Here is a 23730-nt window from a genome sequence, read left to right on the forward strand (position 1 = left end):
CCAGGGATCGATCCTTGCATTGGCAGGTATGTTCTTTACCGCTGAGCCACCAGAGAAGCCCCAATTACTGTTTAATAAATATTTGATAAACCCTCTGAAACAGAAGTGTTACTGATTAGAAGCTTAAATTCAGAAAGTTACAGTGGCCTGGTCCCATTCACTTGAGAGTTAGGAAAGCGTTAATAAGCCATAGAGTCAGAACTTAAGTCCAAAACTGTACAGCACATGTGTTTTTCATTGTTCCCTGCAGTCTTCAAAATATAGCACAATGACATATTTTGAAATCTGACTGGAAGAAAAATGGAGATCAGAAAATATGAGGTCAAGGGAGACTGACACCCTTCCTGACCTCTCCCTGCACCAGCTTAGTAGGAGCCTCTTGGGTAGTTTGCAAGATGCTTTCCAATCAGAGCATCCCATCTGGACTTCCTCCTCTGTCAATAAAGAGGGAACAGGCAGGTACTGAGAGGAATAAATCTGAGTCCCTTAAACCATGATTTATTATCTGGTGATAGCCTCTTGCCCACCTCCCTCATCATTTTCCCACCATGACCCTGCGGGGCAAACCACCAGCCTGGACTCTTCCAACCTCCCCGGAATGTGGCCTCCCACGTTCCAGACCTGGTGCTTCTGCGTGTGCCCGGGGGCTGCTTACCTCCCTGCCTTTCTCTGCAGCAAGGAGGGAGTGGAAGGGCTCTCTTTTCCTCCTAACCACAGAACTCCTCAGAAGCCCAATTTAGTTTATGACCTGCCAGTACATCTTTTACAAGCCCCGTTTTCCCCATGTCACTGACTCAGGAGATTAAGACTTGTATCCACCATAAAGTTGATATACACGATGTCAAAATATTTTCATTTGTTTCAGGGTTTTCAATGGTGAAGAAAAAAGAAACAATTGCACACTGAAAAGTTATAGCTCACTTTTATCCACCTCTGCAGTAAGCAGTTTGCTTTTCTAAGTGGCCAATGGCAGGCATTTTGCTCACTAATGTGCCCTTGGTCAGGCAGGGTTTTATACGTATTTATTCATTCGCAGGTGGTATAATGGTAAAGAACCTGCTTGCCAATGCAAAAGATGCGGGTTCAATCTCTGGATCAGGAAGATCCCCTGGAGGAGGAAATGGCACCCCACTCCAGTACTCTAGTCGGGATAATCCCACGGACAGAGAAGCCTGGCAGGCTACAGCCCATGGGGTGGCAAAGCTTTGGACATGACTGAGCACACACACAGGATTTATTTATTTATTATACAAATGTTTAAACAAATATATGTTTAAAAAGGATCCCCTTCCAAAGCAGGCAGGTACAAGTCAAAAAAGACAAGCACCTGGATAATGAGCGCCTCCAGGACCCCCTCCCCTCCCCTGCCCGCCTTTCATTATTGTTCTGAAATAAGCCTTGAGCCTTGAAGAGATGTCTCCAAGTGTGTAGAAACGTGTGAGGACACACTGCAGGTTTGCACACATCCGTTTCCGTGCAAGCACAGTCCTAAGAAGCCATCGCAAAGTTCATTTTTCACTGTATGAAGGATGGTTGACTTTTTCTGATTTTTACACATTCCTTTATTGAAGCCTTCTGTGTAAATATTCATTGGTACAGAATTCCTTACACATGTGCCCCACTGTAAAGAGTGGGCCACTTTCTTCCCACACAGACCGGGCATGTCTGAGCATTAAGGAACACTGCCCTCATACACTTGGTTCACGTAGCTCTTGAAAGAAATTCTTTATTTAATGCTTTGACATTTTTTATTCTGATAAAAGATTTTAGGAATAGAGTCATTCTGACCCCAATCTAATTATTACCAGAAAGTAACAGAAATCCCAGGGACGGGGGAGCCTGGTGGGCTGTCGTCTCTGGGGTTGCACAGAGTTGGACATGACTGAAGCAACTTAGCAGCAGCAGCAGCAGCAACAGAATGTTAAAGGGTAAAAGTGTATCATTTAGTTAAGAGATTCAAGAGATTGAAAGACAAATGCATACAGTTTTTTAAAATACAAATGTTTTTATGTATAAAACCTAAAATTTAAAGTTTGACAAGAAAAATAAAAGAAGAGAAGAAAAGTTAATGAACCAGACCTAATGGGCTGTAATTCCAGTTTTGGTGCTGGTAATCACTACCACCTTGGGTAAATTAAAACCTGCCTCAGCTTCACTGTGCATCTCTGAACAATGACTAAAAGAACACGTTATCTCACTATATTGTTTGGTATTCATTATAATAAAATAGAAAATCTTGGGGATCTATGAAAGGTTGTACAAATCATCCTTGCTCTCTGGAAATCTCCACTGGAGTTGACAACTGCTCAGACCAGGCTGAGCACGTATGCATTATTTTAAATGTTTGCCTTTGACATGTCACAACTCTGGAACAAGCCTTCCAAAACCAGGTAGGACCCTGATGAACATAACAGGCAGGGGAGGAAGTCACGTAGGATGGATTTGGAGATGTAACCTGGTGTCACATGACGTGAAACATTGCAAATGCGGTAAAGAAGCTGAATTTTATCTTTAAGGCAATGAAAGGTCATTGGAGGCTTCTGAGCAGGGAGTCATCTCTGTCCTGATGCATGTATTAAGAGACTACTGGGATTGTTGTATGCAGAACACACCACACTGTGACAGCTGAAAGAACTCTTGGCTTTTCCAGGAGTGCAAGAAAGAGATAAGGATGATTCAAAGGAAGAAAGATTTGGAATATACTATGGAGATGAGTTGACAAGGATTTGTTAGTAGATTAGATGTGAAGCACGGGCTCCTCTGGTGGCTCAAACAGTAAAGAATCTGCCTGCAATGCAGGAGACCTGGGTTCTATCCCTGAATTGGAAAGATGCTCTGGCAAAGGGAACAGCTACCTACTCCAGTGTTCTTGCCTAAGAATTCCCATGGACAGAGGAGCCTGATGGGCTATAGTCTAGGGGTTGCAAAGAGTCAGACACAACTGAGCGACTAGAACTTCCACTTTCACACTAGATGTGAGGCATAAGAATGAAGGAAAAATAAATAATGACCTATAGATGATACTCGAGCGCCTAGGTGAATTACAGATGTCATTTATCGAGATGCTAAAAGGAGTTAGTTTGGGATTGCAGTTGCGGAATCCTGCTTTGGCTATGTTAATCTGAAACACCTAGTAGGCATCCAACTGGCCTAAGATACACAGCAGTGTTTTCACTGCTTATCAATGAGAATGACTGCAAAAACAAAAATGTTTGTGCTGTATCTCCAGGATCTGTATCAACGAAATAGAAATAAAGTTAGCTAGAATGAATTACAGTTAACAAAATCTCTCAGAATTGTACTAATGAGGACATTTGGGAGTTTGTTTTCCAAAATTCAGTGGCAACTGATTTTGTTCAGTAGAAAAACTTATGGGCTCTTGAAATGGAAAATGTCTGAGAGAACACTTAATACATTGCTGAATTCAGGTACTCAAATTGTATGTCAGAAATCTGTCCCTCATTTAAACTTTCATTATGCTGGCTTCATTCCAGGAAGGTTCCCTAAAAGGATGGCAATGAATTCTCAGAGTTAATTCTGATTTTGCTTCCTACCAGCTTAGCAATCCTAGAGGAAACAGGGAACCTTTCAAGAGGAAGGTATAGGCAGGTTTGGCTTTCTCTGAGACTTCTCTCCTTGGCTTGCCTGTGGCCACCCTCCTGCTGTTTCATCGCATGGCAGTCCATGTTAGCATATCATGGATATCTCTTACTTTTCTTAGAAGAACACCACTAATATTGGATTGGGCTTTCCAGAGGGCTCAGTGGTAAAGAATCTGCCTGCCAGTGCAGGTGATGCAAGAGATGCAAGTTCAGTCCCTGGGTTGGGAAGATCCCCTGGAGAAGGAAATGGCAACCCACCCCAGTATTCTTGCCTGGGAAAGCCCATGGACGGAGGAGCCTGGTGGGCTACAGTCCATGGGGTCTCAGAGAGTTGAATATGACTGAGAACTGAGCATGCAGTATTGGATTAGGACCCACCCTAATAGTTCCATTTTAACTTAATCACCTCTTTCAATATCCTGCATCCAAATACTGTTACATTAGGAAGTTCTGGGGTTTGAGACTTTAACATATGAATTTGGGGGGGGGTGGGAGTTACACAATCTCTACCATAAAAAATGAGATACTCTGTCTTCAGAATTCTAGCTACTTAAAATTTAACCTAAAGGGATGTTTTAAACATATGCTTTAATGTATTCAATGGGAAATTTCCTTTAATAATTGTCAAAATTGCAGTAGCTGACAAATAATTTTAGATAAATTTTATAGTTATTTTCTGGTCATTAAAGTTACAGGAATAAAAACTATATGAAAATTAAGCATGTGAGTGATGATTCTTCTATGATTTTCACCATGCAGATAGATCTCATTAATGAAGGGTAAATTATAGGAAATTCATTAAACTACCACTAGAGGGAGCGCCAACCAAAAGTTGGGTTCTGTGTCTTAGGGCTCTTGAACAAGAGAAAGAAAATCAAGAAATGGTAATGGTAGCTAAGGGAAATGAGAAAGGCACTTTCATAGAAAATCAGGGTATTCAGGGAATAATAATTAGCAACAGGATTTCTCTCTCCTAGGAAAGAAATGCTTCTTGATACCCATCTTCTCCACTTCCGCATCCTAAAGCCCTCCACCGGAGGTCATTCACAGGACGCATGCTTAATGTGCCATCTGCAGTGTTCTATCTGTTTCGTGGTTGTGTTGATGTGATTTTTCCCTCTGTCAAATACGTTTTTTCTTATGCCACCATCATGGTCTCTGAATAGTCAAATGGGTGCTGGGAGGCACTCTAAGTTATGTGAGCCTTTGTAAAATTAGCAACTGGAACTTCATGGCTGCACTAACAAAACCAGAGGATTGAGTACACATTGGACAGCTCTTGAAGAGTAGAGGGGAAATCGTGGCACTGTAGTAAAGATGAGTGTGGTCTATGAACTTAGATCATAGAGCTTAGATCACCGCTGAGAGCTAAGAACACAAGTGTTCAGTTCAGTTCTGTCGCTTGGTCATGTCTGACTCTTTGTGACCCCATGGACTGCAGCACGCCAGGCCTCCCTGTCCATCGCCAACTCCCGGAGTTTACTCAAACTCATGTCCGTTGAGTCGGTGATGCCATCCAACCATCTCATTGAGAGGGTAACAGATAGAAAGGCCAGGGGTCTCCAAATGGAGGAAATAGCCTGCAAGTGTCAGACATTTTTATCTCACTTAAGCGGCAGGAGGAAACAAACTAACAATATTTTTTTTCCTTCTCTATACAAATTTAAAGAGAGGTTTCTCTTAAAATACTGTGTTGCCATAATGACACATGGTTTCACCTGAAGTTAGCTATTCTTGAGCCTAGAGATAACCAATGCCTTTTTCTTATGGAAATGTTTGTCTTAAGCTATGCTAATGTACTACGCCTTTACCCCAAACTCTGTCTCCAAGTCGGTTCCGCCTCTTGGCCCAAAACCTACTTGACAAACCAGTATGTTATACTCAGATATTGTTCCCCTAATCTATGTAAATGAAACTATTTGTATGGTGGTCTGTCCTTCTTTAAGATTCAAGTTAATTATTTTATGGCCCAAGATAAACCATTTGGTGCCATTCTAAATTTTAAGACATTCCTTTCTTTCATTAACAGACTGCTAGTGACTATATAACATCCAGCTAAAGACTAGCAAGGGGGTACTCTTTCTGCCCCCTTCTGATGCCTATGTCGGAAGCTTTCTCTATCTCCTTTATACTTTAATAAAACTTTATTACACAAAAGCTCTGAGCGATCAAGCCTCGTCTCTGGCCCCGGATTGAATTCTTCTCCTCCGGGGGCCAAGAATCCCGGTGTATTCGCGTGATTCAACAACAACCTTTCATCATCCTCTGTGGTCCCCTTTTCCTCTTGCCTTCAGCCTTTCCCAGCATCAGGGTCTTTTCAAATGACTAAGCTCTTCACATCAGGTGGCCAAAGTATTGGAATTTCAGTGTATGAACAGTGTAAAATCACACTTAAATTCCAACCTTACCTTTGACTAATTTTCAGAATTTGGGCAAATTACTTGTCTCTCAGCCTTCATTTCTTTCTCTATAAAAGCACCTCACAGGCTTTGAGAATTATATATGGTGTATGTAAAACTTAACAGCATGTTGGGTTAAAGGCAACTGCCCAGAAATTGGTAATTATTATTATTTTAGCCTAAAACCACATAAACTGATGAGTAGCCACCGATGTGGAGGGGTGAGAGGAGCTGCAGTTCCTAGACTGAGAGGGTCAATTCAGTTGGGGAGGGGCTGAGCAGAAGCCAGTAATCTATGCTCTTCAACAACAAAGCTGATGTTTTGAGCCCTGTAAAGCATCCACCTGCAATGTGAGAGACTGGGTTATCCCTGGGCTGGGAAGATCCTCTGGAGAAAGGAGAGGCTACCCACTACAGTATTCTGGCCTGGAGAATTCCATGGACTGTACAGTCCATGTGGTCGCAAAGAGTCGGACATGACTGAGAGATTTCCACTTCACTTCACTTCTTTGATTTCAGTCAATTAAGAATTTGGTAGGAAGAAGGAAGTGCTACTGATCAGTCCTTCTCAGAAACCACCAACACACAGCATTTGTCCCAATGTCTGACACAGATGAATGCCAGTTAACTTTTGACTGAATCAAGTCATCAGTACACGAGTTAGAGGTGGGAACACGGCTATCAGAAAGCAACAGAAGTTTTTATGGAACCCCAACCAAACGATACGATGTTTTAGTGTCACCCTAAGTTATTACGCTAATACAAATGGATAGTGACTGGTATAAAGCCATTTTTCAGATGCTGACAGGAACTTATTTATTTACAAATGTTTGCTAAAAACAGCTACGGTTTAGCAAGCTGTCTGATGTCTTCATTATCTTCAGATTAGAAGTCAGTTGGGGATGAGATCCAGTTGGGACAAAAGTGTCAGGAGAGGAGAACTTCTGAAGAAATTCACCTTGGCATCAGAGTAAGATACTGATAACAATAAATAAGAGAGCTGCAGTGTAGGAATATTTAGAGAAGGAAGAAAGATGCTCTAAGAACCTCATTGCATATTCTTGAGAAGGAACATACTTGTACTTTGGCCAGGATAGTGGGATGGCATTGTTTCCGTGTCATCAAAAATGGGTCAAATTATATTCTATATGAGCTAATAATAAGGATGAGAAGTGTGCGATATTTTTAGGAAAGATTTGTATCATAGTTGAGATTTTTTTTTTTTTAATGTTTTAGTGTTTGGTATGCTCAGTTTCTGCTTTCTGGAATACTCATTTATGGGAATACCTTTATCTGTTATTGCTCCCCTAAGAGAAGGAGCAGATGCTATTCTAACATTTATGACCTGAGAGTTGGATATTTTGTTTAATTTTAATAGTTTTATATATCACCAATGGAATCTCGCTTTTCAAATTTAGCTTCATCCAACACAATTCATTTTTAAAAGAACAGAAGTTGCCATTGCCTTTACAGTTGTTGCTATTGTTTTTTAATTAATTTATTTTTTAATTGAACAATAATTGCTTTACAGAATTTTGTTGGTTTCTGCCAAACATCAGCATGACTCAGCCATAGATATATGTCCCCTCCCTCTTGCAACTCCCTCCCATCTCCCTCCCCATCCCACCGGTTTAGGTTGTTACAGAGCCCCTGTTTGAGTTCCCTGAGTCATACAGCAAATTCCCATTGGCTATGGACTGTGAAGAAAGCTGAGCACGGAAGAATTGATGCTTTTGAACTGTGGTGTTGGAAAAGACTCTTGAGAGTCCCTTGGACTGCAAGGAGATCCAACCAGTCCATTCTGAAGGAGATCAGCCCTGGGATTTCTTTGGAAGGAATGATGCTAAAGCTGAAACTCCAATACTTTGGCCACCTCATGCGAAGAGTTGACTCATTGGAAAAGACTCTGATGCTGGGAGGGATTGTGAGTAGGAGGAGAAGGGGACGACAGAGGATGAGATGGCTGGATGGCATCACTGACTCGATAGACATGAGTCTGAGTGAACTCCAGGAGTTGGTGATGGACAGGGAGGCCTGGCGTGCTGTGATTCACGGGGTTGTAAAGAGTCGGACACGACTGAGCAACTGAACTGAACTGATCTATTTTACATATGGTAGTGTAAGTTTCCATGTTACTCTCTCCATACATCTTACCCTCTCCTTCTTCCCCCAACTCCCTTCCATGTCCATAAGTCTGTTTTAATTAACATTTTAAGTTGGCACATTTGGTATATAGAACTCAGTTTTCTTTCAGAAGTCCAGGGGTTCTTGAACTAATGAGAAAAATCAGACCTATTTTATATGAACAGAATTATATAACTGTTAGAAATAAGAAGAGCTTATATAAAATGTAATGAATGAGCTTATATGAAATGTAATGTTATGTGTATTTGCTGTCTGCCTGTTCTACAGACACTGCACTAGCCTCCTGGAGAGAAGTGTTATCCTCAAAATTAATAGATGCTGTTAAAGAGCAAAGGTGGTTCTCCATAGTCTAATGAGATTGAGAAACACTGAGTCAAACGGAGTTAGAATTTCTCTTTTGTTGGGCTTTTCAGCACATTTGATGAGTTAATACAAGTTGAAAATTTCTCAGAAGGGGGTCAGAGCATGTATGCAACATTTCCCAGACTTATTAGATCATGGAATATTTTTTTCTCAAGAAGCATATTCTGGGACCCAGTGTTTGGCAGATGACATACGGGGAAACCAGGAAGCCTTGTTGTGTAGGATGCTAAGTTGGGGAAGTCATAGGCTTTGCCTGTGGAAGGCTCACAGTCAGAGAAGATAATAAAGACCCAAAAAACTACAGTCAGAAGAAACTGCAAATGTCCTGAGATATGGACAAAGTTCTGAGGTTACAGCAATGTTTGAAGCCAATTGTTCCCAGTTATGTCCTATTCTCTGTGACCCTTTTGACTGTAGTCCTCCAGCCTTCTCTGCCCATGAGATTTCCAAAGTAAGAATACTGGAGTGGGTTGCCATTTCCTCCTTCAGGGGATCTTCCCAACCCAGGGATCAAACTCATGTCTCCTGCATCTCCTGCACTGCAGGCAGATTCTTTACCTACTCTAAAAGAACTAAGTTGATGTTTTATTGAGTATGGATTTTAAGCTTTTCTTACCCACCATAACTCTCTCTACCAAGTATTTTACAAATGTAATCTTTAATCTCAGAGGAACTCTGCAGGAAGGAAGTCTTTTTCTTTTTACCCATGAAGCTAATGTCCGGAGAATGGAAGTCTCCCCATAGCCTTGGACATCTCCTCCATGGGACACTTGGGATTTGACCCATGTCTGCCAACCTGACTCCAGAGCTGCAGCTCTTTCCACCCTCACAAGTAGTACTTTTCTCTAAAATACACTGTAGAGTTGAAGTATTGAAGCAAAGGAAAATTCAGAAATACCAAGCTATGGTGTTGAACCATTCAGGCATGACCAACAAAAAATTCTATTGGGGAGGTTTAATGTTTGACTGTAAAAACAAAAGAAAACAACACGAAAATACCCTTTAAGGTCAGTTCTCCAAGAAAATGCCAAAATAAGGGAAAAAACAAAGTCCATAATATTGATATACTTACAGTCAGCTACTAGAGCAAAGGAGAGGAGGAGATTGTACATACCAGTGAAAGCCTAGACGCATGTCCTATAACCTTTCCAAATCTTGATCAATTTCTTCTAGTACTTTTTACTTCTATGATATGTTTGCTCTTTTTGAATACCAGCATCCTACTGGAGTTTGAAATACATCTGTGTTGTTTTTTTTTTCAGTTTATTCTCAAGTAGAATAATTCATGAGCTCACCTCACATGTAGATTTCAAGGGTATATTATGTCCATTTACCACTACGAGATCAGAATTTCAATCACTGAATTCCAGTTCCGCAGGAGACTGAAAATCTAAATGCTAAATGTTCCCAAACATTCAAAATCTATGCTTCAGTCTCTATGTAGGTGCCAGTCCCTGCTTTGGTTGAATACGTTCAGAAGAAGGGAGAGGAAAAATTATGGATTTAGGCATGAAATGATTAATAGTACTTTAGCAGTTTTCGTTGAAAGAGAATTACAAATGTCCCTTCAAGGCTAGATTTCAAGTATATTTATATATACTACAGAGGTACTGCTTAAGATCTGTATTGAGAATGTATAAACCTCTGACAATAGTTAAGATTCAAATGAGACCATGATTTTGGGCTTCCCTGGTGGCTCAGCAGTAAAGAACCTGCCTGCAATGCAGGAGACCTGGGTTCTATCCCTGGGTTGGGAAGATTCCCTGGAGAATGGAATGGCAAACAACTCCAGTATTCTTGCCTGGAGAACTCCATGAACAGAGGAGCCTGGTGGGCTACAGTCCATGGGGTCAGAGTCAGACACAACTGAGCGACTAACACATACACATTATTTTGGGCACACTATTTAACATCAGATCAGATCAGATCAGTCGCTCAGTCATGTCTGACTCCCCGAGACCCCATGAATCGCAGCACGCCAGGCCTCCCTGTCCATCACCAACTCCTGGAGTTCACTCAGACTCACGTCCATCGAGTCAGTGATGCCATCCAGCCATCTCATCCTCTGTTGTCCCCCTCTCCTCCTGCCCCCAAACACACACATACAGACATATACATGCACACAATATCCTCTCAAGGTGTCATATTTTGAATTTTCTACCATGTTCAAGAATATTTTATGGTTTTTCAAGTAGCCTAAAACCAAAGCAAATCCTGAGATCTTGCAGGAAACATTCTAAAACTGATCGACCAGCAATCAGGAACTTTTCAGTTCCAGCCTTCTAATGTAATCAGAAAAGGGTGTTGTTGAAAGATAGGAGAGACGAAAGGAAATGAACTCAACCTAAAAATCTGCTAAAATAACAAATCACCATAGTCTTCAGAAACTTCACTAGTAATTAGCATTCTATCCTTGAACCAGAGAAGAAAAATGCATTGCAGCTGCTTTATAAGATCTGTATCTGTGCTTAGTAAAATATTCCAGGTACTTTAAATCTGCTTATGCAGTGAATAAGTGGAAGTTACATTCCTTTATTCCAAATAGTAATATACAATTGGTGCAAAATCCATCCTAGGCAATGTAAGTCCTCAAATTCTCCATTGCTATCTAAATCCCTTCTACTCTCAGCTCCACCTGGAGAACATTTACAATCCCAGTTTCCACCAATGGGTGGCATCATGTGACCTGCAACTGTGCAGAGGAAAAGCCATTTAGAAAAATGCAATGTTTTTTTTTCTCCTAACCAGCTAAGTGTTCCAATAAGTGAATGCTCAAAACTTTGCACAAAGCATGCTCCAAGGTTCACCTTCTACTTGCCTTCTTCCAAGAAGTTGTCTCTTCCTTCTCTAAAACGTTGTCCTTTTTCTGAATCCTTGTCATTGTTTAGCCCCTCAGTCATGTCTGACTCTTTGTGACTCTTTGCTGACTCTTTGCAGCATGCCAGGCTTCCCTGTCCTTCACCATCTCCAGGAGTTGGCTCACATTCATGTCCATTGAATCTGAATTCTTACATATCTTTTTCTCCTGCATCTCCTTTATCACTTGGAGTTTTATTCTAAAAATATTCCATGGATGTTAGCTGTGCCTTCCCAGTCTCACTAGACATCACACAACTGAATCTGAATCCCCACCACTCATCCCCACCATGTCCTGGATGTGAAGGGACATCTTCGCTGACCACTTCTTGGTTGGTTTCCTATTCCTAATGCCCTACCAGCCAGGTAGGTAGGGAGCTCCGCTCCCAACATCTATCCACACACATATACTAGAGGTGATTTTGCCTCAAGGAGGTATTTCCCCCTTTTTTTTTTTTTGTATAGAATTGAAGTCAGACTTTGGAAACATGAGTGACATGACAGTTTTATTTATTGCATAGGTCACTGGTTTTGTTTCAAATGCTCATTGTGCCTACACACCCACACACACATCTCTTGGCATCTACTAGAAATGCTGACCTGCAGAGCAGTGATGCTCCTGACAGGTGGGGTCACAGGGCTCTCCTCAGACCAGCCAGGAAACCAGGACAGGAAGTGGCAACCGGAAGAGCCAGATCTCACACACTTCCTGCTCTCCACCCACTCTCAGCAGCTTGTGCTGTCCTAGTGGGGATTTCCCTGAGCTTGCATCCACTTGCCTCTATTTTAGGCATGTGCAGTTTCTAATTGGGGCCTGAACACAATAGTCAACAGTGTTGGGCTTCTGCTCTTGGCACCTGGTACTAGAATCCATCCAGTAGCCCATATGATCACCATTGAAACCTTTCATCCTTCCTCTCTGCTCACCCCCAGAATGGCGGCAAATTATGCCAATTTCATCTCCTAGCCAGCTCTTCAACTCCTATCCTGCTTTCCATCTCCACAGCCACTGCCCTGGTGCAGGTTCTACCATTTGTATCAGTCAGCGATCTCCAGAGAACCAATAGATGTGCACATACATAGAGAGAGCCTTATTGTAAGAAATTAGCTCATGTTATTAGAGAGGCTGGCTCCCCAAATTTGTAGGGTGGACCAGTAGTCTATTCAGGCCTTCAGCTGATTGGGCAACAATGTGTTTTATGCAAGGTCCCACAATTTAATTGTTCAGTTCAGTTCAGTTCAGTCGCTCGGTCGTGTCCGACTCTCTGCAACCCCATGAATTGCAGCATGCCAGGCCTCCCTGTCCATCACCAACTCCTGGAGTTCACTCAGACTCACATCCATCGAGTCAGCGATGCCATCCAGCCATCTCATCCTCTGTCGTCCCCTTCTGCTCCTGCCCCCAATCCCTCCCAGCATCAGAGTCTTTTCCAATGAGTCAACTCTTCGCATGAGGTGGCCAAAGTACTGGAGTTTCAGCTTAGTATCATTCCTTCCAAAGAAATCCCAGGGCTGATCTCCTTCAGAATGGACTGGTTGGATCTCCTTGCAGTCCAAGGGACTCTCAAGAGTCTTTTCCAACACCACAGTTCAAAAGCATCAATTCTTCAGCACTCAGCTTTTTTCACAGTCCAACTCTCACTCATTCAAAATAATCTTGCAGAAACATCCAGAATAAAGTTTGACTTCATACCTCAGCACTGTGGCTCAGCCAGGTTGACATATGAAATTAACCATCACATCACCTCTCACTCAAGTTACAACTGCTTCATCAACCACCCTGCCTCAGTCCAGCCTCTCTAAGGTATCATTCTCAGAAAAGCATCACCTTTCTAAAATGCAAATCTCACCATGTAACTCCAGGCCAAAAAAGGAAAAGAAATACCTATGGGAATGGGGAAATCTAAACTCATAAGCTTAGCATATCAGGCCTTTAAATTAATAAACAATATGATGACACTTTTACAGTTTGCAAAAAACATTTTCTCATCTATTTCTCATTTAATCCTCCCAAGAAACTTGTAGCACCTAATCAACCCTCAGTCACTCCTTATCATATTCTCTGTGCTTCAGCTGCACAGGGCTGTTTGCCATTCCCCACGTTTGCCCTGGTCTTTCTTCTGCTCCTCTGAATAATTTTTTCTAATCTAGCATGGATGTCTTTTTGTAGAGAAGAGGTGGTTTCCAAAAGAAAAATTAAACTGCTATTCCCAAAACTGGTAAAACAGTTACAGCACAGGTTAAAATTAACAGATGTTTACCTACCCTTTGTATTATATGTTACTATCATTTCTATCCTCTACAAAACATTTAAGAAATGGAAAACATTGGTCATATTTCCAAGGCCCCATACAAGTCAGGGACATTGCCAAGAGATGGGCCAACATTAAACCTGGCAAGTTAACTCTCAACTAACTTGGATTATTCACTTCTGACAAGTGATCAAGTGACTGTTAGGCTTTATTTCTGGCCAAAACTTGGCATAAGAAGAGTTGGAATATTCTTGCTCCTTCATTTACTAGCCGTGTGGTATTGAACGATTTAGTTAACCTCTGTGATTCTGTTTATTCAGGTACAAAATGTGTGGAAATAATACTTTCTGTGCAGCATTGACATTATCATTAAATAACAGTACATATAAAGAACTAAGCCTAAAATACTTAGTAATTATATAGTACAATTACTACAATAGTAATTACAGTGGATATAAAAAACCTAGCATTTTATTTTAATTATTTTTAACAGACTAAAATAGCATTTATTTATGTGCCAGGCACTGCTTCAAGTGTATCATAAATATTAATTCAATTAATGAAGTACTATCCTCCTTTGGGGGCTTCCCTGGTGGCTCAGCAGTAAAGAATCAACTTGCCAGTGCAGGAGATGCAGGTTCAATCCCTGGGTTGGGAAGATCCCCTGGAGCAGGAAATTGCAACCCACTCCAGTATTCTTGCCTGGGAAATCCCATGGACAGAGAAGCCTGGCAGGCTACAGTCCATGGGGTCGCAAAAGAGTTGGACAAAACTTAGCAACTAAACAACAACAGTCCTCCTTTTTCAAATAAAGGAAAAAGTACAGTCCAGAGAATTTTAGTGACTCACCCAGTGAGGTTCCAGAGTTCAAAGCCAGGCAGCCAGGCTCCAGAGTCTCCACTCACAGTCACTAAATTCTAGTGCCCCTCAGGAAAAGGTAGTTATTATTATCACTCAATAAATGGTAGCATTTTGTTGCCATCATTGTGATGAAAAGACTGAAATCTAGAGGCAACAAAATAGAAGCAAGGCTAAAAATATATGCTGGGTCTAATGCGTCTGAGTCCACTGCACTTTCCAATGTGCTGCACCCTTTCCTACTGAGAGTATAATTGCATCAAGGAGAATTAGTAGGATTATGTATTTTCTGACAAATGAGATCTTTCATGCCATAGATCAAGTACTATGATCAAGAAGAAAAAAAATTCCCATAATAAAGTCTAGTTGTGTGTAAAGCCTAAGAGGAAGTAAGTGAAACTTTCCTTGTTTCTAAATAGAAACAAGAAATGCTACACAAGTCAAACATTTCCATGGGTTTGGGTGTGAGTCTTCCCAGGTGGCTCAGTGGTAAAGAATCTGCCTGCCATGCAGGAGGCACTGGTTCAATCCCTGGATCAGGAAGCTTCCCTGAAGAAGGGAATGGCTACCCACTCCAGTCTTCTTGCCTAGAGAATCCCCTGGACAGACAAGCCTGACGGGCTATAGTCCATGGGGTAGCATAGAGTCAGACACAACTGAACAACTCAGTATGCACACAAGAGAGTACATGGTTTTGCACGTGCCAACTTATACAAACCTTGCTATCATGATTCCATTTATAGCACACTTTTGCCTCCCATAAATGCTAGTATCTGCAGAAGCCTAAAGACGCACAGCAGAGAAGACACTGCAGGCTTTGAAGTTAATATTGGTCATAAGATCTCTCAGGAGTTGCAGCTTTAATGGTACAGTTGCCTTCCTGGGATTGATTTCAGCATTCTCAAAGAATTTACCTCTCCCTACAAGAAAGAAACCCCTCCTCCACTGAGGCTCATTTTGACCAAGACATAAGTCCAAGGTTGGTGAATTTTCTGTAAAGGGCCATGTAGTATATATTCTAAGCTTTATGAGACATGCAGCTTCAGTCTCAAGTACTCAATTCTACCATTGTAGAAAAAGTCATCATAGAAAAACATCAAGAGATAGGAGGGACTGTGTCCAACAAGCTTTATTTATAAAAGACAGTGAGCTGGATTTGACCTGGGGACTGTAGGCAAAGCCCTGGCAGAAATTCTCCTCTTACCTACTTATTTCTACATCTGCCTCCATCACCAGGGCTTCCCAACCACGCATCAGCTTGAGCCCCTACTAAGTACCAAGAACCAAGCTTCCTCTCCTTCCTAGTCACTGCCATCTTCCAAGGGGAAATTCACTATTCAAATGGATGAACTGTCCGGCACCTTGACTTCCTGATCAGGTCTAAGAACCTTCATTCTCATGCAGTTCATCTCAGACTCCCACATCCATGGTACTGTCACCAGCCAGGTATTTTACATTTAATACTTAAACTAGCCCCAGTCGCCGATCACAAACCCTCAATTTTCCTATTTCCTTACTTCTCACTTCATCTTCCCAATCCCAGTATAATCCCTGAGGCTGTGCCTTTTTAAACCACATATTTAACCAGCATCTCAAATATACTAAACTTATGTAATTATTGCAAAAATTATGAACAGGTATACTATATATTTTTATATCAAATTTTGGAATTTTTTTAGTATTTATACATTCATCCCATCTCAATTTGCACCCGATTTTAACTGCTCAGTAGTCACATGTGACTACTTTTATGTGCTTTAAAATAAAAGGTCACAAAAGAATGAGTAAAGGAAATCATATAAAATATCAGTATTTGTCCTATGTGTTGGAAATTTTCATTTGCAACCATTGCACTTTCCAAACTTTTGACAAAAAACAAGCATCCTGTTGGTAATAGAGCTGCTGCTGCTGCTAAGTGGCTTCAGTCGTGTCTGACTCTGTGTGACCCCATAGAGGGTCCACCAGGCTCCCCCGTCCCTGGGATTCTCCAGGCAAGAACACTGGAGAGGGTTGCCATTTCCTTCTCCAATGCATGAAAGTGAGAAGTGAAAGTAAAGTCACTCAGTCGTGTCAGACTCTTAGCAACCCCACGGACTGCAGCCCACCAGGTTCCTCCGTCCATGGGATTTTCCAGGCAAGAGTACTGGAGTGGGGTGCCATTGCCTTCTCTGGGTAATAGAGCTAGAGGTGAATAAAAGAAAAATAAGTGAAATCAGTTATGACCCTAAACCATGTCCAGTCTTTCATACACATTGATGTTAAAACTAATCCCAACTGGAAGCACAACTTTTAAACTGTTTATATCTAATAATCCATGGAAATAATATTGCAGTCTCTCATAATTTTGCCTTATTTTGAATTTTATATTGTTTGTAATTTAATGTTAGTATGTGAGCATAAAAGTAGCATAAGTATGTAAGAATATAGATTTTTAAATAAACAAAAACTATTTTCTTTCTACTAAATAAGAGTTAGGAATTGAAGAGAAACTACAACTCTGGGCAATTCTCAGCTGGTGCCCAATCTCCTTCTCTCAAACATTCTCTGACATTCTGTTCTCTTAGCCATGGCTAGACCCACTTTCATGCATTGGAGAAAGAAATGGCAACCCACTCCAGTGTTCTTGCCTAGAGAATCCCAGGGATGGTGGAGCCTGGTGGGCTGCCATCTATGGGGTCGCACAGAGTCGGACACGACTGAAGTGACTTAGCAGCAGCAGCAGACCCAGTGAATGGGTTGGAAATTGAAGCCTTGGCATTCAGGTAGTCTTTGCCAGTAGATATGGGTCTTGTGTGCAGCCAGGTCCCATGAATTCTGTGCTCCCTGGGGAACCTGAAGGGAATTCCAGAAAGGGAATCCTGAGACAGTATGATTTGGATTCAAACAGTTCTGAGTCCAGATCTTTTTAAAAATGCTCCAGCTCAGAAGTTCTGAAGGTGTGGCTACCAGATGAGCAGCATCAGAATTATAGGGAACTTGCTAGAAAGGCAGGTTCTCGGGCCCCACCCCAGACATACAGAATCAGAAACTCTGTGAGCCAGACTCATCTATTCTGTCTTTGAATAAGCCTTCCTGGAGACTCTGACACAGACACAAGCTTGAGAACCACTCATCTGAGGGGCTTAGGACAATCGTCTGACCCCTCTTAGCCTTGGATTTACTCATAGGCAAATTAAAGATAATAAAACTAACCTGAGAGTCTTGCAAAAATGAATGAAAAGATGGGTATCAAGCACACCACCCAAAGGAGAACTCAGTGAATTAGATCTTCATTTTCCCCTTAGTATTCTTTAACAACCTTTCAAGAATCATCCCTTTGACAAGTTACCCACTTTTCCCCTTTAATACAAGCTTTGCTGGTGGCTCAGTGGTAAAGAATCTGCCTACCAATGTAGGAGATGTCGGTTCCATCCCTGGGTCAGGAAGATCCCCTGGAGAAGGAAATGGCAACCCATTCCAGTATTCTTGCCTGGAAAATCCCACGAACTGAGGAGGCTGGTGGGCTACAGTCCATAGGGTCACACTGAATTATATGTTGATTTTCACCCTCTATAAGAATCTTTAAGAAAGATTCTTTAAGAAATTGTTTCTTTTTTTTTTTTAGGCAAAAATTTGAATTTTATTAAAATGAATTATAGTTCAAAGTAACAGTTACAAGGTATGATTCAGTCTTTTAACTCAGCTTATAAAAGAAATCTTTAAGAAAGATTCTTTAAGAAAGAAAGATTCTTAGAGAAATTGCTTCTCTAAGAAACAATCTTTAAGAATCCTCTCTTTGCCAAATTACCCACTTTACCCTTTAAAACACTTTACTCTTTGTTTGATGGAAACAGTAAAAGACTACCTCTGTTAGATTGAACAAAAGCATTTATTGGATGAAGACAAGCAAAACAAGATACTAAGAATGTTTCTTTTTACAAAAGAGAGCTGTATGGGAAGGTGGAGATACTTCTGGACTCAGTTACAGGGAACTTGTGGTCTAGCTCTATTTCTGTGTATGCCTTTTTCTGTATGAAGCCATATGAAATGGCAAAAGAGGTAAAAAATGTACTTAGGTAAATCAGGGTTCAGATCCTACCTTCATCATCCTGTAACTCTATAGGGCATGCTTCACGTGCCTAAGATGTACTCTACTGCTCAGAGTGCCTAGGATGGCATGTCTCACCTGCCCTTCACCCTCTAAGTTCATGTTTGTATTAATAGTTGAGTAAGAACTGTGGTGTTGGAGAAGACTCCTGAGAGCCCCATGGACTGGTTGGATCTCCTTGCAAGGATCTCCTTGCAAGGAGATCCAACCAGTCCATTCTGAAAGAGATCAGTCCTGGGTGTTCATTGGAAGGAATGATGCTAAAGCTGAAACTCCAGTACTTTGGCCACCTCATGCAAAGAGTTGACTCATTGGAAAAGACTCTGATGCTGGGAGGGATTGGGGGCAGGAGGAGAAGGGGATGACAGAGGATGAGACGGCTGGATGGCATCACTGACTTGATGGACATGAGTCTCAGTGAACTCTGGGAGTTGGTGATGGACAGGGAGGCCTGGTGTGCTGCAATTCATGGGGTCGCAAAGAGTCAGACATGACTGAGCTACTGAACTGAACTGAAGAATATAATGTGCTGTTTCCACCATGAAAGACAAGGAACAGGAAGAAATTGTTCCCCACATTCATCTATCATTGGGTAATGCTTTTCACCTTTTCTTTCCTCCTATGCCTGCTTGGAATGCCAACCAATTTTACAAATGGCAGCCTCTCCCAAACTTCCCCTGCCACTCAAACCCAGACAATAGAGGATGTCACTCCCTTTACATAGCTTGCTAGCACTCAGAAAGGAAATTACCCCCATTCTTAGATTAACCAGTGAAAAACATAGCTAGGGACCCTGAAGTGGCAGCTTGCTGTTCTGGAGATTCTATAATTGGTCCAAATGCCACACACTGAATGTTTATGACTCTGTGCTTATGACAAGAAATGAGCACACACGAGACCACAGCCGCGCAAGGTCACCTCATGCCAAGACTCCATCTTTGCTGATGTGAATTATGGTCCTCTGGTGTACTGATTTGTAACAGTAAATTGCTGTTACAAATTACTGCAAAGTTTGCAGTTTAAAGCAGCACTAAGGTTATTCTCTTAATGTTGTGTCAGTTGGAAGTCCAAAGTCAATTTCCCTAGGCCAAAATAAAGGTGTTCACGGGGCCATACTCCACCTGGAGACCTCAGGGGATACACTGTCCCTACCTTTTCCAGCTTCTAGCACTGCACTCCTTACTTTAGTTGGCCCGAGGCTCCTTCCTCAATCTTCAAAGCCAGCATGCAGCATCTTGCTTCAGTCCATACCTTGCCTTTTGTTTCTGGAGTCAAATCTCTCTCTGCCTCCTTCTTGTAAAGACACTGTGATAACATTTAAGGCCAACCCCACCTCAGTATTCTTAACTTGATCATATCTACAAAGTCTCTTTTGCCATATAGATAACACTCAAAGTTTTAGGGTTTAGGACCTGAGTGTTTGGGGGTAAAGGGTAGGGTGCGTTTACTATATTTGATATCAAATGTCTTTGGCATTAAAATAATAAATCTTCTTTCCATTAAGTGACCAGTGGTTGAGATTGATACTTTCACTTCCATCAAACCATAAAGATGAAAATTAACCCTCATGACTTCAGAAGAATATTCTTTCACATCTGGGCAGAGCTTAGGTGGGAAGACAGGTGATGTCAAGACCCTCAGAGCCCCCAGGTAGGTACAGCCACTTCCCACCTGTGATCTCAAGCCTGGTTTTCCACCAAGCATGAGGAAGCCTTGCTGAGGAAACCAAATGAGATAAGAGCCTATCATGGGGTTGGTAGATCAATAAACACCCACTCCCTCATTTTCCTCCCTAATCTCTGACTCCTATCTGTGTAAGACAGTTGTTTCTCAAGATGACCTTGAGGGTCTTGCAAGGTCTGACATCCTGTCACAGTAACTCCTGTGCAGATTAAGATGCCTCATCCGTATTCCTTCACTCTGGGCAGGACCCAGTCCATGGCTCAAATCCCCTTAACCAGCCTGGCCTCTCCCACCTCCCAATCTCTCCTGCCATAGGCCTGCCATGGCATCTTTCTTTCCTGGAATATAGGCTGACTTCTGTGTTAACCTGCTCCCTCTCATCTCCTCCCTCCTCAAAGCTTCTAATCCCAAAAATACCTGAAAAAAGAAGGGAAAATACCCCCATTTTCATCTTTATAAGACAAAAAACAAATGCTAAATGGAAAAATCAACCAGCTTGAATAGGTGGATTGGTGGAGTAGGGATATGTTTTGGTTTTGCTTTTTTTTTTTTTTTCTCTATTCTGTTGATGCAACTTGGGCTATTCATAATTTCAGAAGCTGACAAGCACATACTTCAACAGAGAGACTATTGCGAGAAACAGATGATTTGTATTGTTAAGTGGTATAAACTCTGTATCTGTGAAGGCTTTCCAGTTTCCAGAAAAACACCTTCATCTGTCTTCAACTAGATCCTGAGTGTTTTCTGGATGCCAGAAATGAAGCCGGTTCTTTGCATATATTTCCGACAATCTTCAATCTTGTCACCGAAATAATATGGTCTTCATGTTACAAATGAGAACACAAGGCTCAGAGTCATTACCAGACTTGTTCCAGCTTCTACAGCTGCATAAATGCAAAGCTTGAATTGCTGTGGGAGAAAATGTACCAGATAGAGAGGCTCGAGACCAAGCTTGCACTTGGTCACCAGCATCAATCGTCCCAGTTGTGGTCATTGAAACACCATGTTCTCTTCTGAGCTCGAGTTTCAAGACTTTGGTGAAGATGATTTCCAGTTTGCTTTCATAATCAAAGCTCTATGTTATGATCTTTTTATGATAAAAATATGCAAACACAGAAAAAGAAAGAAAAAAAGAAAAAGCACAGAACTACTTCAGAAACTCCTAGAAAACCTTTGCTATACACATCCACCCACCTAGGAGATCTAGGAGAAAAGTGATTACGCAGTGTCTTTCCCCTAAGCCCAGAAGCTCTGGGCACATGCATGCCAAGTCACTTCAGTCATGTCTGACCCTTTGCAGCCCTGTGGATTGTAGCCTACCAGGCTCCTCTGTCCATTGGATTCTCTAGGTAAGGCCCTCCTCCAGAGGACCTTCCCAACCAGAAATTGAACTTGCACCTTATGTATCTCCTGCACTGGTGAGTTTTTTACCACTAGTGTCACCTGTGAAACCCAAGCCCAGAGGCTTTAGAAGTGTTCAAAGCAATAGGAAGGTTAAAGGAGGGAGGTTAAAGAGTGTTGAGGGCAGAAGGAACAAAATGACCAGAAATGCAAAGACAGGGTGTCACCAGGTCAGGGATGGGCTGCAGCCCTGGACTCAGAATTTTCCCTCATGCTAGTGGTGCCTTTAGCTTAGAGTCAAAATCAAAGAGAGGAGTTGTTGGCTTTCATGGAAGCATTAGAATTATGTGCGTTCAGTTGCCAAGTCATGTCCACCTCTTTGTGATCCCATGGACTGTAGCTGGCCAGGCTCTTCTGTCCATGAGATTCTTCAGACAAGAATACTGGAGTGAGCTGCCATTTGCTACTCCAGGGGATCTTCCCAACCCAGGGATCAAACCCGCATCTCCTGCATTGCAGGTGAATTCTTTACTACTGAGCCACCTGGGAACTATTCACCTGCAATATTTCATGGTGGGAGTCCCAGACATCATCTTACCCAAAACACACAAGTGTAACCTTTGTCCATGCAGGAATTTGTATGACCAAATAAGTCACAAATGCTCATAATAGGCAAGAAGACAGCTACAACTCTAAGAAGAACTGCTAGAGTTTCCATTAAAATCTTTATTCTAATGGCAATCAAGTGGGCATCACTCTAACACTCATGCCTGGTGCATGGTTAGTGAATGTTTAACATGCATAAAAGTGCGAATGAATTGATAAATGAATGAAGGAATGGATCAGTGTAAAGATTAACAATGGAAACTTTGAATCAAGAAAATGCTCAGATCAGATCAGATCAGTCACTCAGTTGTGTCTGACTCTTTGCGACCCCATGAATCGCAGCACGCCAGGCCTCCCTGTCCATCACCAACTCCCGGAGTTCACTAAGACTCACGTCCATCAAGTCAGTGATGCCATCCAGCCATCTCATCCTCTGTCGTCCCCTTCTCCTCCTGCCCCCAATCCCTCCCAGCATCAGAGTCTTTTCCAATGAGTCAACTCTTTGCATGAGGTGGCCAAAGTACTGGAGTTTCAGCTTTAGCATCATTCCTTCCAAAGAAATCCCAGGGCTGATCTCCTTCAGAATGGACTGGTTGGATCTCCTTGCAGTCCAAGGGACTCTCAAGAGTCTTCTCCAACACCACAGTTCAAAAGCATCAATTCTTCGGCACTCAGCCTTCTTCATAGTCCAACTCTCACATCCATACATGATAGATATGATAAAATGCATGCACTATACATTATATACAGGTTTATATATTATATGCATATGAAGAATGCAAAATATTTCTAAATGATATCCATACTAACAAATCTCAGCCATTACAGTATTTTAATAGCATTTCATTATTGCATTATTTAATTTTCCTATGCAAACTATATCAGAACGCATAAAGTATTTACAACCCAATACAGCTTGTGCAAAGAGTAAATGCATTGTTATAGAAGGACCATGTAAGTCTAAATACTTAAAATGTAATGTTTGCTCTCCAAGTGATATATAAGTGGCCATGTGACTTGTACAGATCAAAGATTATACTTGCTTTCCTGAAAAAACATGAATTAATTAAATGAAATAAGAGATAAGATGTTGTAAGATGTCCGACTCTTTGCCACTCCACAGACTGTAGCCTACAAGGCTCCTCCATTCATGGGATTCTCCAGACAAGAATACTGGAATGGATTGCCATTTCCTTCTCCAGGGGATCTTCCCAACCCAGAGATTGAACCCGGGTCTCCCACACTGCAGGCAGATGCTTTACCCTCTGAGCCACCAAGAGGATCTAAGATGTTATAATCTGAAACCAATTATAAAAGAAAATACAGACATGGTGATGCCATTAAAAGAGAAATATGAAGACTGTAAAATACATAGTTTCATAATGGTGCTATTGATAAAAACCGGTAAAGAGGAAGGGTGACTTTGGAAAGGAGAGTAATAATGCAGTTTGGGATCTGCTGTGTTGAGCTATCAATGGGACATCCATGTGGAGATATACCATACTCAAGAGAGAGTTAGTCCTGGAGAGATATACTTT

The sequence above is a fragment of the Bubalus kerabau genome, chromosome 11 (genome assembly GCF_029407905.1).
Source record: "Bubalus kerabau isolate K-KA32 ecotype Philippines breed swamp buffalo chromosome 11, PCC_UOA_SB_1v2, whole genome shotgun sequence".
In the NCBI taxonomy this organism is placed as follows: domain Eukaryota; kingdom Metazoa; phylum Chordata; class Mammalia; order Artiodactyla; family Bovidae; genus Bubalus; species Bubalus kerabau.